The following is a 17611-nucleotide window of genomic DNA, read 5'->3' on the forward strand; positions in this document are numbered from 1 at the left end:
AGAGATAGTTAAATTTTGAAAGTTCTCAAAATACAAGAAACTTTGTTATTAAATCATCATTTATACAAGACACCATATTAATGAAATCTCCATCTTTCTCCCTACATCTCTTTCTCACATGTTTGGCTATTAGGCTTGTTTTACAATACGTTATTAGCACGAGTTGCCTTTGGAGTTGGATTGCATCATCATCATAAGTCAACATCTCAAGGAACAACATAACAATCGACATGTCAGTTTCACAATATGTATTCGTTTATTGAGGTGTTCGATGAAATTACCACTTACGTTCGGATAAGTTAAAGGTTGTTTACTTGCATTTGGGTGCTTAAGGGGGTATTTTGAGTTGGAGTTCTACCCAATTTGTTTTATTTTGGGGTTATACCTTCCTCCTCTTATGCCTTAGCGGTTGTTGTGGGGTGCTAGATGGGGGGCGAGCAACCCGTAGTTTCTCCCCTCCATCGAGTGTGAGGGGTTTGGTCTTTGATTCTTGCTCTAACTCATCTCGAGTCGGGGTCTTTAGGGGTCCGTTGTCTTTTGTGATTTTTTTGTTTTCTGTTCTCCTGTGTACATGGCTACCATACAAAGAATTCGAAACGTAAATATATGAGGGCTTGGTCCTAGCTCCTCTAACGGTTTAAGGCCATTTCCCTTTAAGCATTTCCACGAGTGTAAGGATGGTAGACCTGGGTCCTCGAGGTTTTTCCGCTTACTTGAGCACATGCAAAGTACCCATTTCAAAACGGATACTCGGAAGAACCTTTTAAAAGATGCTATCTCCAAGGATTTGGACCTTTTTATAGATGTTGGGGAAGCCCTTAGGGCGGGGGATAAATGGTTATGTGGGAGGTGCATGACGTTGCATGCCCTTAGCAGGGGGTGCAAGCATGCTGATGGTGTCTATTCTTTTTCTGTGGATTCTGGAGATGCTGGAGAATTCATTGTTGGGATCCAGAAACCTAATCGTGTGTCTGTGGATAGGGACCCAGGTCCATCTGTAGGAGTGGTTGGGGATGTATCCCTTTTGGAACGGATTTTTTCCCTTCCCATTCAAATGGTTAAGAGCATACCCCCAAGTTTTCATTTGGTGTTTGCTCAGACTTTGGCATGCGCTTTAAGCAAGGTAGTGGATTCACCATGCTCGATTGAGAATTGGTACTATTGTTTTCGCGTTGTACTTTAAGGGTGGTGAAACCTTCCACTAGGCAGGAACGCAGGTCAGGGAATCGAAAGTCTTTGCAATGTATTAGCATTCAGCAAGCACTTGCGATGTGGAAAGATGGATCTGGTTTTGCTGACTTGGTTCTTTCTCTCTTTGATAACGTGGGGGGAAGCACTTTTTCTAAAAGAGAGGTGGGAGGGGAGGAGGGTTCTGAAAACAGCCTCAATATTAAACAATGTCTCAGGAAAGTCAGGGATGGTCATTTCACAGCTGCAGTCAAGGTATTATGCTCAAGTGGGGTTGCTCCTCTTGGAGATTCAACCATGAAAGCCCTCATTGATAAACACCCAGTGGTGCCGCCTCCGTCCTTGCCTTCTAGCTCTGTCGCCCTGCCTACTCTCTCTATGGATAGGGACTGTGTGCTTAGATGTATCCGATCATTTCCTAAAAGGACCTCATGCGGGAGAGACGGGATGCGGGCGCAAAACTTGTTGGACGCTCTTAGTGGTGAGGGATCAGTGACTTCCATGGGTCTGCTCTCAGCCATCACTGAAGTCGTCAACTTATGGCTAGGGGGTCTGTGCCCCAAGGTGCTCGCTGAGTTTATTGCTTCGGCCCCCTTACCTCTTTATTAAAGCCGGATAATGGAATTCGGCCCATTGCTGTGAGGGCTATCTTGCATAGGTTGGTTTCTAAAGTGGCTATGAAAATGGTTGGGAAGGAAATGACTCAGTATTTAGGGGACTTTCAGTTTGGGGTATCCTGTTTTGATAAGGGGCTTCGAGAAGCCATCGAAGACATAGTTGTATGTGGAGGTCCGTTCTTTGGTGATCTTCAGTGGCGACTTGCAGCTTTACCGATGCGCTTGGGGGGTTTAGGCCTTCTTTCGGCTCATGATGTTGGGGTTTAAGCTTTTGTAGTGTCGAGGGCTCAGTCTTGGAAGCTACAGAATCACATCTTAAGGAATAGCGGAGTTGTCGACCTGGACTCAGACTACGTGCAGGCCCTGGAACTCCTAAATGGCGCTCTCTCAAACTTTGACATCGGCGGTTTCTCTAATAAGGACACCGTCCCACCAAAGCCTCAAAAAACTTTGGCGAATGCCCTTTTTGGCAAAATCGCTCAGAGCCTGGGAGAAGTTTTTGGATTGTCCCCCCGAAAAAAGGCAGTTATTGAATGCTTACAAGGTTCTCATGCCCAAGATTTTCTGACCGTTATCCCGATTGATGGCTTGGGCCAAAGCATGTATGCGGTCGAGTATAGGGCCATTCTTAAGTACCATTTGATTGTCCCAATGTACCCCAGAAGACGAAATATGTCCGATCTGCCGTAAGGCTTGCCTGGATAAATTCGGAGAGCATGCGGTTCATTGCAAGGAGATGCCTGGGTTCAAATACCGACATGATTGGGTGTGGGAAGTTCTTTGGGACATCTTCAGGCGAGCTGGGATATCAGCTAAAAAGGAAGCCCCCGTAAACTTCCTTACAGTCCCCACAGAAGGGAAATCCACTCTACGACCGGTAGATTTGCTCGTCTTTGGTTGGGCCAGGGGAAAACACGCTTGTGTTGACCTCACAGGGGTATCTCCTTTAGCTGGTTTGAGAGATAATGGGTTTGTAGCTCGGCAAGCAATGAAAATGGCTGAAACGAAGAAGGTGGAGAAACATGCTAAAGCCTGCGAAGAGAACCAACATGTTTTTGTCCCTCTGGCTTTTGATACCTTTAGCTCCTTGGCACCGGAAGCTATCCGTTTCCTAACCAGGGTCCAACGGGTTGTGCATAGCAATGTGTCGACTCCAAATGGGCAGGGGTATGTCTTTAGCAGGTTAGGGTTTGCAATTCAGAAAGGGTTGGCGGTGCAGCTTGTTGCCCGCCTACCTGCTATGTTGATGTAATATCTATGTTTTTATATAATGAGAAAAAAAATTATAGAAATATGAAATAAAGAAAATAAATTAAAATAAGACATAAGAATATCCGAACTTTGAAAGTTCGAAGGTATCATTGATAAACGGATGGAATCCGTCAAGATCATTACATGATTCAAGAATGGTTATCTTGAAATTTATCGAGATAGATAAACTAAAGGATTTAGTAAATTGAATTCAAAATACAATCGAGTTAACATCAGTAAATGTTTATAATACACAAGGTAAGGTCAATAGTTAAACACAACTGGCCATTGTTCTTAGAAATTTATAATTACTTATGACAATCTGAACTATTAACTTAATACATCATCCAAAGATGTGAGTTAACAACAAATCAAGAATTCAAATCATTCAAACAACTCTAGTTAAACTCAAGAAACAACTTAGATAGAATTTGATAATAAATCGAGAATTAAGAAATCACTCACAACGAATCTCGAGGAAGAGATTCATTGCAAGGTGGGGAGGATGTAACATCCCTAAAATTTTGGTTCAAAATTGACAACTTAGTAAAGTTGTAGGATCAAAATTATTCTCTAAAATAAGTAATGAGAAAATTTAAATAAAGAAAATAAAACCATTCTATAAGGAAATAAAAAAATATCCCATAAATAAAGTTATCTTATGTTAAGGATATGAAATAAGGAAATTCCATCCCACATTGAAAGATGTAAGAAAGTAGAAGCATTCCACATGGGTATAAATAAGGAAGTTAAAATCCATCCCACGTGGAAAGTGGTAAAGATTTGGAAGGTGTTTAAAAAGAGATAAAATTCCATAGTAATATTCTTTTATGCCTAGAATGCACCCAGTGGTCCTAGCGGAGGGTGCGAAGCACACGACACGCACGCGTACGGGCTCTGGGTCGGGTGAAAGGAGTTGGGCGATGGGCGAAATGTGGCGCATTGATGGCGCAATTTGCACTTCGCATCGCCGCGAGCCGCTTGAGAGCCACCTTAGTGTTTTTGGACAATGAGAGTTAGATACAGAAGTGACAAGCTAACAAAAGACAATGGACCAAAAGTGAAAATTTTGAATTCAGGAAGCCATCGCGATACACGATAAGCCAAGGACAAAGGTCATTGCGTATCGTGATGTACCTTGAGGAGTCAGTGTACACGTGTTAGCTTGTAGTATGGCGGGGGAGAAAATACGGTGCCGCGATACGCGACGAGATTACCAAGACCCATCGGGCTGCGAAATCAACCTTTAAATGGGAGGCTCACGGCTCATTTATCTCTCACACCAAACCTCTCTCTAGAATTACTCTCTACCTCGGTTTCCATGCCACGACCCAACAATCGTCACCTCGTAATCCTTGCAATATATCGACGATACCTCGAAGTGCATGCCACCCAAAAATAACCCGACATTCTATCTCGAAGTACGTGCACGACATGACGACCACCATATGTCGCCTCGTTTTGAGTGCCGAGCATCGTAGTGCGTACCAAGCTCTGAGGTTCCGACAATTTAAGCTCTAGAACGCGATAGAGAGTGGAAGTGCTGCTCAATCAATCTTAGTAACAGAACTTCGAATACCCATGTAAGGTAGGGGTTCTGCCTAAGTCATTATTTTATTATTATATTATATGACTTAGACCATAGTCAGGGGTATAGCCCAAACCTTGATCATAATTATGTTTACATAAACTTTAAACATACAAAGGATTATAGTAATGTTTCTTTACAATTAAGAAACACATAATTTTTCATTCATAAGGATATAGTAAGAATATAGTTTCTTCACAATTAAGAAATATAGCATTTTATATATATGGAATATAGTTAAAATATTGTTTCTTAGTAATTAAGAAACATAAGATTTTACATTCAAAACTTGCAGTCAATGAATGTTTTTCTTGAAGAAGAAACAGATTATAGGTGTTTCTTTTGTGAAGAAGAAGCTCAAACATATGATTAGTGAATAAATAAAAGACTACAAGTCTAAATATTTCATTCAAACAAATGATCTATCAAGGTTTAAAGGTATTCAAAACCAGACTTAAAGTCTGTAGCCGGATCAATAGACGATCCTGATATTTATATATAAACCTATTTTATAGGTCAACCATCAATCAATAAATCAGTCAGTCATTCATAGTCAAGGTTTCAAACGCACACCGACGGTACAGGTGAATACGTTAACCTTTGCAATCAGTCAAAACATATTTATACTTGATAAGATGAACGGGTGCTTATCATAACGAGTCAGTCAACGTTTACATTAGATTACATGTTCTCTAAAAACGTTATAATACAATATAGAAAATAAAAACAACTCAGACCGAGTACACATTTGTCTGGATCCAAGCAAAACTGTTCAGCCTAATAAGTCAAAGGGCAGGTGGCCGCGGGCTAACTGTCATAATTAGTTCTCCTTGCAGGGGCTACATAGCTCGGGGGAACAGTTGTGTGTGTGTAGGGTAGTGGTACAAAGCCTAGAAGTAGAAATACGTCTGCTGAGTGTACAGAAAACTATAATTGTATTGTAATCGCCATTCAAATATTTAATAGAGTCATACGTGTTCACCAGCATATCGCTGACGTATTTTTCCCACATTTCAGGGAAATAGATTAGCACAGGTAGCAAGGAATATAGTCATTCATGAAGATAGACGCTCGCAAGGTAGAGATGACTCAGTTTTAAATTATTAAATATTATAGTATGATTTATAAATCAAACACTCGGGTATTTATTATCCGAGCAAAGTTTTAAATAAATTAATATTTTATTATAACCAAAGTCTTTCGCTAAAATAAACCGCAACTTTGATATTTTTACAAAACAAATACCAACTAATGGTCATATGCCTAGGCCCTAAGCTGAGGTGTGACAAATTTGGATGACTAATCTTTGATGCTAATGACTTCTTCCAAAAGCATAATATCCTTGATCTTTAAAAAGTGGTTGGATGGGATAAATTCCTTATTAATGGTGGTGAAAGGAGGTGTGCGAAGTGTATTAAGTGTTCTTCAAGGTGTGTGGTTTTCCCTTAAATGTGGTGGATGAACATTTAACTTATTGGCTAAGCATGGCACTAAACACGGCTCGTGATGACATGGGCACGCCCATGTTGACTAGTTTGTCTGATTATATTAATTTCTCGTTGTTAGAAAGTACAACAGGAGAGAGAATACAGCCCGTGTTTAGCATGGACACGGCATGGTGAGTCAGGAAGCTTTTATTTTGTAATTTCTTTTATACTATCAACAGGGGGGAGTGTTTATGTCAACATGGCCTGTGGTTTCATCAGTTTTGTCTTTTCCTATTTTACTTTCAACATGAGCCATGTTGCGACTTCTGAATTTTGTCCTTTCCTCGTATGCTTGTACCATGTCCATGACTTACTTCAACATGGGGTGTGTTGAGACCGTTTTCATTGTTTTTCTCCGTTTTTCTTCATATATCATAATGTTTTATTCTTTAAAGCTATATTTACCTAACGATAGAAACTATAGACATTAGTGTTGATTTATTCTAATATTATTACTGATATTACGCTATCTTGCGGATATTTAAGTGCTGAAAAAATGTATAAATTTATATACATCGGCTACGTGACGCGGGAGGGTCTTTCTGCCACGTAGCTCGACAGAGGGAGGGAGGTCCTGTCGATAGAGCGTCAGAGGCTAGTTCGGGAAGGTTCATGGAGAATTCCAAAAGTCCCAAACTAACTTTAACATAAATCCTAAACAGGCCAATATGGTATTGACCATCGAAACCCCATCAATCATTGAAATTGATTAAGGACTTTCATTTAAAATGTAAAAATGAAAAACTTTCATGTTCAACACATGCCCGAGTTTTTTTGAAGAACTAGAAGAAATCGAGAAGATGATGAACTTGAACTCTCAAAAGTCAAACTTCAAGAACTTTGAAAAAAATACACCAAGGATCGGATTTGAGAGAGAGGTTGCGATGAATAGCAAAGAATGAAAGGGTTAGGTGGCTTATTTTTGTATAGATGTGGTTAGGCCTAGGGAACAAGAAATCACTAATTTGATTTTTTTAACAAAAATAAAGAAATCTCAAAAGATCTTGACAATTAAGACTAGTCTTGGGGAATAAGTTGAGTTAATATAATACCAACAATAATTGTTAGTGCATAATTTGTGAATGGGGATTTGCAGTTAAAGTATTCAAGGTTTAAGTATTCAATAGCTACGGAAAAGGGGGTGTTTATTAGTGCACGATTTGGTGTTCGTAGAGATCGAATAAGTTATTGATTGTATAGCGAATGAGATACATTCGTTATAGACTAGCTATTCGTTAAGGTATAAGACCATTCGCTATGGATTGTATAACGAATTGAGGCTTAATCATTAAGTGAATCCCCATTCGTTATGGAAGCATAACGAATGAGATTAAGTTAACGTATGTGAAGCCATTCATGAAAAGGATCACCCCATTCGTTAGTGTTGTATAACGAATGGGGTCTATGTCTATAAATAGGCTTATCCTATTCATTGAATGCGATTGAGAGATCCTAGCTTAAGTTATTCTATACTATTATCATGCCAGATTCTCTCCATAACTTATTGTATCCATCATAATGTATTACATCCTTTAATTTTATGAATAGTATTTAACGTATTCGATCTCGTGTTTATCGTTTTGATGTATCGATGTTAGTGGCTAGATCTTGGCTCATGTTTAAACGTTTTCTCAATTGGTATCAGAGCAGACGGCTGCTCTCGATGCATCAATTTAAGGTATGATTCAGATAGGAGATGGTGTTCTTCGTGTTCATCAGGTTTTGGCATAATATGATAAGATTTGGATCAAATTAAGGTGTTATTGATGGAACTGATAGTAGATTCGTGTTTGCTGAGGTAATACGAAGCTTTCTGTTGTGTTTGGTGGTTAATTATGGTGAATTGAAGGTTTCACATTGAAGAGCAAGTTACTGTTTGATCAAATTCATGACGATTCGGTGGTTCTTAAGTTAAATTGATGATAGATTCGGGATCGTGATGAAATTCCAAGTTTTTGGTGTGAATTTCATGGTTAATTATGATGTTTTGATGAATCTGCCATGGATGAAGCTTGATTTGCAGATTTCGACGATGTAACAGTATTTTCCGGCTATGTAACTGTTATTTTCTGGCGATTCACGTTTTTCCGGTGAACAGTTACAGATCCAATAACTCATTCGTTATGTTACTGTAGCCATTCGTTACGGAAACTTAACGAATGGAGGCCATTCGTTATTGTGTTTAACGAATGTGTTTATATTATGGGTATGACGAATGGAGACTCATTTGCTATCAGATCAAACGAATGTGCACTCATTCGTTATTGGATCATGCGAATGTGAAGGAGCTTAACGTATGAACCTTATTCATTATTCTGACTCATTCGTGACTGAATCAACATTCATTCGTTATTATGTTCATTCGTTGTTTTCTCTCTGGCATCCGTCAGTTTCATAACGAATGAAGTATAACGAATGTGATCTTATTCGTTCAAATGTGTAACGAATGAGGGCTGTTAAATAATAAGTGTGGTAATGTGTAACGAATGTGGACCATTCGTTAATGTATGTGGACACCGTCTTAACGAATGGTGGTTAAGCTATAGTAGGGATAACGAATGAAGCCTCATTCCTCATTGGTTTAAAAAAAAGAAAAAAAAAGAATATTTTAGAAACATTTTCTTAAACGAAATTTTTCTAGGATGTTTCTAATGTATTGGGTACTCTTCTTGTAAATTTTGGTATTCCGGCCGACTTTATACGTGTTTCGACTGGCCGAGGGGGAGACCACAAGTAATTTAAGGAGGAGTTTGTTTGTGAGTTTTGACGATTGTTCAAGATCTTGCTGAATTTGTCAAGAAAAGGGGGAGATAAAACTTTCATTTGAGTTTATTTGGCTTATATCTTCCTACCTTTGCAAGGGTTTCTTGAACATTTACTGCAATTCGGGTGGTAATTCATGATTGCAAAGCTACGTTTGAATGAGTTCAAGACTGCAATTTTTCTTCGATTGCTGATTGGTTTGTTCGAGACTGAAATCTGACTATGTAGGATACGAGTGTCTATTCGTTTACTTATTTCTAAGCGACTTTGATCCTGACTATGTTGGCTAGTATACGGCGGATTACTTTTTTTGAGGGAGACGATTCTCGAATGGATTGATCATAATGAAGAATATACTAGTCTTGTCATTAGATTAAAGAGTTTTATCATTCTGGGTCTATTAGTAGATGTTGGAACTCTGAATCATATGCCCAAACATTAGTGCATCTTTGCGAATGGGATGTTGAAGAGCTTCGAAGAGCTAATTTGGGATAAACGTTATCAAGAGAGGGAAAACCGAAGTGAAAGATGTTGAATGATCGGGTTGTTCATGAAGATGTGTGACGAGGTTAAATGTAAAGATATGTTTTTCTTTACAGGTGCTTACAGATAGGTGATGACTTGTTGCTAACTGTTGAAAGAGTGAACCATATCATACTCCCGTGGATGATCGGGATGATCTCCAAGAGTTGCTCATTTTGAGGGGGGAGATCTAATATGAAAGGGGCTACAAGTTATTTGTTTGCTTAAAAGACTTATAGTTTTGTCCGTCTGCACAAGCCGGAGAATCATCTGTCAAGAGGGTGTTTGTTAGTGGATGATTTGTGACTGGTGATTTGCAGTTAAAGTATTCAAGGTTAAAGTATTCGATAGCTACGGAAAAGGGGGAGTTTTTTAGTGCACGGTTTTGGTGTCCGTAACGATCGAATAAGTTAGAGATTGTCTAGTCTGTTTATTTAATGTAAAATGGCCCATTCACTATGGATTGTATAACGAATGAGGTCCATTCGTTATATAGCTATTCGTTAAGGTATAAGCCCATTCGCTATGGACTGTATAGTGAATGGAGGCTTATTCACTAAGTTAATCCCCATTCATTATGGAAGCATAACGAATGAGATTAAGTTAACATTGTGAAGCCATTCGTGAAAACGATCACCCCATTCGTTAGTGTTGTATAACGAATGGGGTCCATGCCTATAAATAGGCTTATCCTATTCATTGAATAAATGAGAGAGGTCTGAGCCATAAGTTATTCCACACCGTTACTATGCCGGATTCTCTCCATAAGTTATTGTTCTCCATAATGTATGTATTCCACCATTTACGTAATGAACAGTAGTTAAAGTATCGATCTCGTGTTTATCGTATTTGATGTATCGATGTTAGCGGCTAGATCTTGGCTCGTATAACGTTTTCACAGGTTCGAGCCAACCCCGGCCCGTTTCACCATTTTTATTTTTGGAATTTGGTTTAAGTATTATACTTAACTCCTTAACAACTAAATAATAATATAAATATCATGAAATTAATAATTAATATATATTTTATTAAACCCGACATGTTAACTAGTCATTTTTCCAAACCTTGGTTAAAACCATATATATATATATGTATGTATACTAGTAGAGTGTCCGCACGATGTAGCGGGGAATAACATTGTAGGGTGTTAACGAGCCAAGGCTAGCTCGACTCGAACTTTATACCAAGCCGATTCAGCTCAGCTCCAAATTACATAACCTTCTTTTAGTTAACCGCTTCTTCACATTAGTTAGTGAAACAAAACTTAAGAGACGTTATATAATTGAAGCATAATGAATTATAATATCAACGCATAGTCAACTTTTAAGTTTTAAGTGCTATTTATTTGGTTGTCGTTTCTAATTTCTACAATAACCACCTTTTAACCGTAATAACCGTCAACCCCGAATCTATAAATACGTGGCCATGTCCATCCATTCTCCTCTTACAATGGTGGCCCATGATTTTTGACACCGCCTCCACTGCCGACCCATTGCCAAAGCCTTCGGCATCCATCCGCAAAATTCCACCGTAAGAGGAAACTCAGGCATGCGTTGTGGCACTCGGCACCGGATGGTGGCCGGGTATGGGTTACCGGTAGCCCTGGCTGTGTCGGGTGATGAACCGGCACCGAAGCGTTACAAGACTCCGTACCATATCGGTCAGCCTTGCGGTGGGATGATAAACCTTCTTACAGAGAGGGTCGATTCATTGATGGTTTAACACAATCGTTCATATAGTAAACAAATTTTGAGATGATATTTCATGATTGATTTGTTGTGATTAAAAATGGAGAAACCAGAATTGTTACCCTAACGATTGTGTTGAAAAGGGGGAGAGACATGTTACTTTTGATGTCGTCAAACATGCCTAATGTATGGATTTCAATTAGAGTTTGAAAGATTGAGAACAAGATTGGAGATGTTAAAGGAGTTGTGGATTTGGTTTTGGATGAAGCGATTATGTGATTCAAATCATGTTGTTTTACAGGAATTATTGGATTTGTTTATAATATGCATTATGTATACATACAGATTGTAAGTATGATGTTGATGAGCGAATATATTTGAAATAGAGTTAGGAATCATTGCTTTTTGAAATGTAATAATATATTGTTTATGGTTGTGTAAGAAGTATTTTTGCATGTATATTAATAATACTATGGATATGCAACAAAGAATATTACTATGAGCATCATGTACAATATCATAAATATAATTATGTTTGTAACAAAACATAAAATAACACTGCTGCAATGCGCGAGAAACACTGTTAGTTGTAAACATTTATCATTTAAAAAATTTGTATATTCTTGCAGTAATAACTTATACATTTCAAACCGTCCATATGATGTGAAAAAAAATTATATCGAAAGGTCAACAAAAATAAGCCCGCTTAAATGGGTATGCTCAGATTTTTTAATCATATTTTTTGTAAAACATATAAGATTAAAATGGAAAATGGTTAAAGTTGAGTTAAAAGTGGGTAAATATAAGGGGTCAAAGTTGTTACTATTTCTTAAATTAACAAAATTTTGAGTAAATTTGAGGCACCATAATTGTAACTATATTTATTGAAATCAAATAAACGTGGGTGTATTGTGTTTAAAAGACCACTTTACCCCTTTATACACATGTACCTTATTCATTGAAAATTACAAATCCTTTAAAACAAACGTCTTAATTTGCGTTTTACTTATCTATTATATATAGTATAATAGATTAAAGCATAATATATTAAAAATATAAGAAAGTTAAAACATTAAATAGAATTGTCGGGTTAAAATATGAGGGTACAATCTTGTATAAATTTTTAAAATTATCATAAGGTAGTCAAAGTTAAAGGGTAAATATTGTAAATATATAAAGAAAAATTGAATAACACGTGATATTTAAATCGGAGGATTTGTTTTGTAATTTATAGATTTATTTATAGTTTCACATTTGAGTTGTACACTAATGCTTTATTGACTTGTACATCGGTTTTGAAAGTATTTTTATACCGATACTTTGACAAGAATGAGCTCATTGCAACGGTATCTTTGTCTTTTTTAAGCATAAATTAAAAATATAAGCAAAATAAAACATTAAATAGAATTGTCAAGTTAAGGGTTAAAGATGAGGGGGCAATTTTGTATAAATTTTTTAAAATGTTCATAAGGTAGTAAAAGTTAAAGCGTATAAATTGTAAATATATTAAGAAAAACTGAATAACACGTGATATTTAGTGTGTCAGTTACCCTTTTACCCTTGTTATAAATTGTACCCCATGATTAAGTGTTTTAAATTACTTAAAAATTGATGTCTTAATTTGCCCTAGTTTGATGTATTATATATAGTATAGATATGTATATATAATAGTTACTAAAAATCAATAAAGGTTTTTATAATAAAGAGCTTAAAAAGGTTTTGTCTATTTAAAATACATAATTAAAATATATAATATACCTTATTGTTTTACATAATTATTTAGCCAAGTATTTTGTAAATCAATTGTATTTTTATATAAATATTTATATATATTGTTACAACTTTAATATTTATAAGTGAAATGTTTTTTTTTTATTTTTACTTATATAATTTTAATAACTTTTATAAGATAAACTTTAATAAATTATTGTGAACTCCCATAACGACAGACCTCGAATTATTATTAATATATATTATTTAATTATTTCAATTTTAAATATTTTAAGTGAAAGGATTTAGTGTTGTTACAAATATATATTTTTTAATAACCTTTGTAAAATTAATATTTAAGAGATTATTTTAAGCGCAATACCCGTTCATATCTCAATCCTTTTTTTGTCCATTTATTAATTTGTAGTGTTTCTTCGGCTATTATTACTCTTCGGGTTGTCCGCTGATATATCTCGACGAGCGTGACATTTATTTAATATCTCTCTTATCGTACTCATTTCGCTTATTGATAAGGTGGGTATTTCACTACCCTTTTTATCTATTTTTAATCCTTTTGGGGACATATCCTTATCTTATTATATTTACCTAATATATAGTATTCACAATTCCAACTGCTTGATCCTTATGTGCATATCAGTTTAATGCCTAACTTGATATATGCTTATTTGCTTAATTGCCCGCATTCGGAGAGGTCCATCATAATCACAGTAATAGTATGATCATACGTCTGTCGTAGTAGGCAATGCCCACTTCGCAAGGCAATGGTTTTATCGACACTCATTATTTGCTCATTGGCTAAATTGTTTATCTCACATGAACAGTTTGCGTTTTATTTTGTATATTATATTGTATCTCAAGTTACCTGGTGTTTTACTCGCACAACCCTGTGTTGACAAAATTATTTGTATTTTATACGCATGTGCAGGTTATTGTGTGTTATGATACCAGGAATTGTTGAAGGATTTAGGATTGCTTATGTTAGAAGAGATACAATCAAAACTAAATCAAGAATTAGTTTAATTTGAATTATTAATTATCTTGTCGTTTTATATTAGAATTATGTACTTGGTTTCGTTTGGAATTGTTTGAATATTTAATTTAAATAAATAGATATTGTCACTTTAAATTATTGCTTGATAGTACCTTGAGACTTGGGAGCAATCAGCTCAAGCCCCGGCATTTCCATCTTAGGTTGGGATGTGACATATTGGTATCAGAGCCAAAGGGTAAAGACATGTCGTTAGTGACGCCTTAGTAACATGCTTAGGAGCCCCACATGTGCTTATCTGCTTGCCTCATGTGTTCAAAATTGTTTGTTTACAGCTTTCTTAGATAAGTATTTAATTATTGTTTATGTTTATATTGTTGTGCGCACACACTCAACTCCGAGGCTATACCTCAACTTCAAAGATATTTTTTTCTTAAATGAATTAAATCACGTAGATTGCCTTTTATTTTTGGGAAATTCCTTAAGAAATCTCTAGTGTTGTTTTACTCTTACACCTTAGGGCTAGGTTGTGTGATAAGTCTTGTAGTAACTGGAAGATGGAGAGAACTATGAGTCGGGCCTTGGCAAACCAGTTCCGAGAACCCAAGATAAGACGCTATTCCTTACCTGGAGGATAACCTGACCATAGTACTCGATCTAATAGGCCAAAGCGTGACACAACTGTCATACGATCGACACCCTAGGTTGTTTTTAAACCGAAATTGTTGGAACTTATATTTTAGACCGACGCATCGAATTAATTTGTGGGTGAAAAATATATTATTTGGTCTCAAGCAAGGGTTGATGGCTTGAAGACCAAGTCATGCTAGACTAGTATAAATAGATGTTTTTATTCATTTGTCTAGTATGAGTGACTGTATTGTGTATGTGTGAGATTTAGGGTTTTATCCCTTTGAGAGAGTCTCCGCCTCCAGGATGAGCTCTCCTGGTGACGGCTGATATTTCTTAATCGATTGTATGTATGAATGTATGTATGAGTGTTTCATCTTAATGAGAATCATTCGGCTAATATTTCATACTACCATTTCTATCTTTTGTGTTTTGATTACAATTGTTAATCCTACTTTATTGTTGATTGTTAATCTAATCAGGCTCTCTCCCAATATACCTCATCCGTCCAAACATCTTTCAAGAGTGAATCTGAGTTAGATTCGATCCTAACCCTAGATCCGAGCTCCACACCGTTAATAATACCGACTATTCACGCTTCTGCACCGGGGCTCGGACCTGTCAATTGGTATCAGAGCCTGGGTTACCGAATCGTTCAGGCTAACCGCTGAACAGATACATTTCGCTCTTGAATCCACCATGAACGTTAAACGATAAAGTTCGTTGAAATTATTTTTGGGGGTTTTGAAATTATTTGATGATTCGGAGAAAAGTATATGAATTGATGTTTGGGTTGATGACTCGTTTGGAGATCCAACATCAATTTCATGTTTATTTGGTCAGATCGGTCCAGATCTGATGTAACAGTGTTATTTGGCTTGTTTTGGGGCAACACTGTTCATCTGATGATTTCCATATCTGAAAAGGTTGATTATGATATGAAGATAGGTTTCTTTGATTTCAAGATGACTTGGATGGTGCTACAATGATTTATTCAGATGCTGAAACTTGATTTTGGATTTGAAAAATTAGGGTTTTGTGTGCACGTGCTGCACAAACAGTAGATGTGTGTTGAAAAATATTGCCGATGGTACAAACTGATAAGGAGAATGTACAAGTCAAGAATGAATAGGTACTAAAGGCAATTTCATCATTGTTTGTTGCAGCAAATGCAAAGTGAATATTCGAGCAGGTTCTGCAAGGGCAAATCAGTAACTGATTATGCAGAAATGAAGTTTTGGTGTCTCGAGCATACTATGATCATATAAGACTGAACTCGAGTATGGAAAAATGACTAAGTGTTGCTTCGAGCATAGGAGGTGTTTTGCCCAAGCACATCTTTGTTTGGCTCAAGCACAGGTTATTTCGAGCACATCTTATATCGAGCACATCAAATTCGAGCACACTTTGTGAAACCCAGAGCATATCCTTTGTTCTCAAGAAAACTATCTTCTTTAAGTCTCGAGCACACTTTGTTATTTATTCGAGCAGACTCTTTTTCGAGCATACTTTGTTTTGCCATGAACAATTATGTTTGTGAAGAGAAAACTCAAGTTTGTGTCGAGCACACCCTTCTCCCGAGCACACTTTTGCTCCCTAGCATGATTGGTGTTAAGTGAAGAAAATGAAAAATCACAAGTATTCCCGAGCACACTTAGTGATAGTAAGTACTTTCGAGCACACTTTTGCTCCGAGCACACTCTGTGCTCGGTGAAAAATTGAAAAATCACAAGTGTTTTGCTTTCCGGGTACACTTTGCTTCCGAGCACACTTTGTTTTCCGGGTACACTTTGTGCTAGGAAAGTGCTTCCGAGTACACTTTGTGCTTGGAAATGAATCAGAGTATGCTTTGTGCTTGGAAATAAAACCAAGCATACTTTGTGCTAGGAAAGTGCTCCCAAGCACATTGTGTGCTAGGAAACAGAGTTTGTGAAACACTTCAAAGTTTTGAAGGAACTTTTGAGATTTTTGGTGCCGTTGACCGTTTGACCAAGCTGTTCTCTACGGAAGATATATATATACCAGGGGTATTTTGGTAATTTTTCTCCAATCATCAACAAGCTTATGGAATTCAAACCTCATCCAATTTCACGACTTCATCAAAAGCTTTACAAGAACAAGTGTTGACCAAGCTTAAGGATTTAATCACTTTTAGTGTCAACCAACTTTTGAATATGTTTATCTGAGATTTTTACAATCTTGATGAGGATGATCAAGATTGTTTCACCCACACTTGATTTAAAGACACATTTATTAAAGACAATTGCAATGAAATTGGGGGAGTAAAAATCTTTGAATTTCATTGCAAATGACTAGCTTCAAATCAAGTAAAAGACTCAAGTTAAGGAAAAGTTGATCAAGATCAATAAGCCAAGGTTTTTCAAAGACGTTTCATCATTTGTAAGTTTTCAGATTTCCTAGTACGGATGAGAAAATGGAGTCATCACGAGCAACAATGTTGAAAGGATGATCAGTAGAGTCTAACCTCCTATGAAATAGTCACTTGAACAGTCAAGAACGGGTTATGGTTGACTTGAATGCTATCTTAATTCAGGGAATGGTTTGAAGATGATTTACATGGGAAGAAACGGTTTTGAAGAATTGAAGATTATTTGATGATCACAATAAGTTTATTTCTTTTTGTGATAACCTTGTTACCTGAAGTTGATCTTTGACGTTCAAAGCCTCGTTCATATGCCCATACAACTATATCCAAAAGTGGTATAAGAGTGATAATTCGAAATGAACAATGGGAGAAGCTTAACGTGAGGGGGAGAATTTAATGAAAGACAACGAGTTATGAGGTGTTCATGAAAGAAAATCGATGGCATCGGTCTAAGGGGGAGATTGTTGGAACTTATATTTTAGACCGACACATCGAATTAATTTATGGGTTAAAAATATATTATTTGGTCTCAATGAAGGGGTTTGATGGCTTGAAGACCAAGTCATGCTAGACTAGTATAAATAGATGTTTTTATTCATTTGTCTAGTATGAGTGACTGTATTGTGTATGTGTGAGATTTAGGGTTTTATCCCTTTGAGAGAGTCTCCGCCCCCAGGATGAGCTCTCCTGGTAGCGGCTGATATTTCTTAATCGATTGTATGTATGAATGTATGTATGAGTGTTTCATCTTAATGAGAATCATTCGGCTAAT

The sequence above is a fragment of the Bidens hawaiensis genome, unplaced genomic scaffold, assembly GCF_021521415.1.
Source record: "Bidens hawaiensis isolate Kalapana, Puna unplaced genomic scaffold, B.hawaiensis_p1.1 tig00045227_1, whole genome shotgun sequence".
In the NCBI taxonomy this organism is placed as follows: domain Eukaryota; kingdom Viridiplantae; phylum Streptophyta; class Magnoliopsida; order Asterales; family Asteraceae; genus Bidens; species Bidens hawaiensis.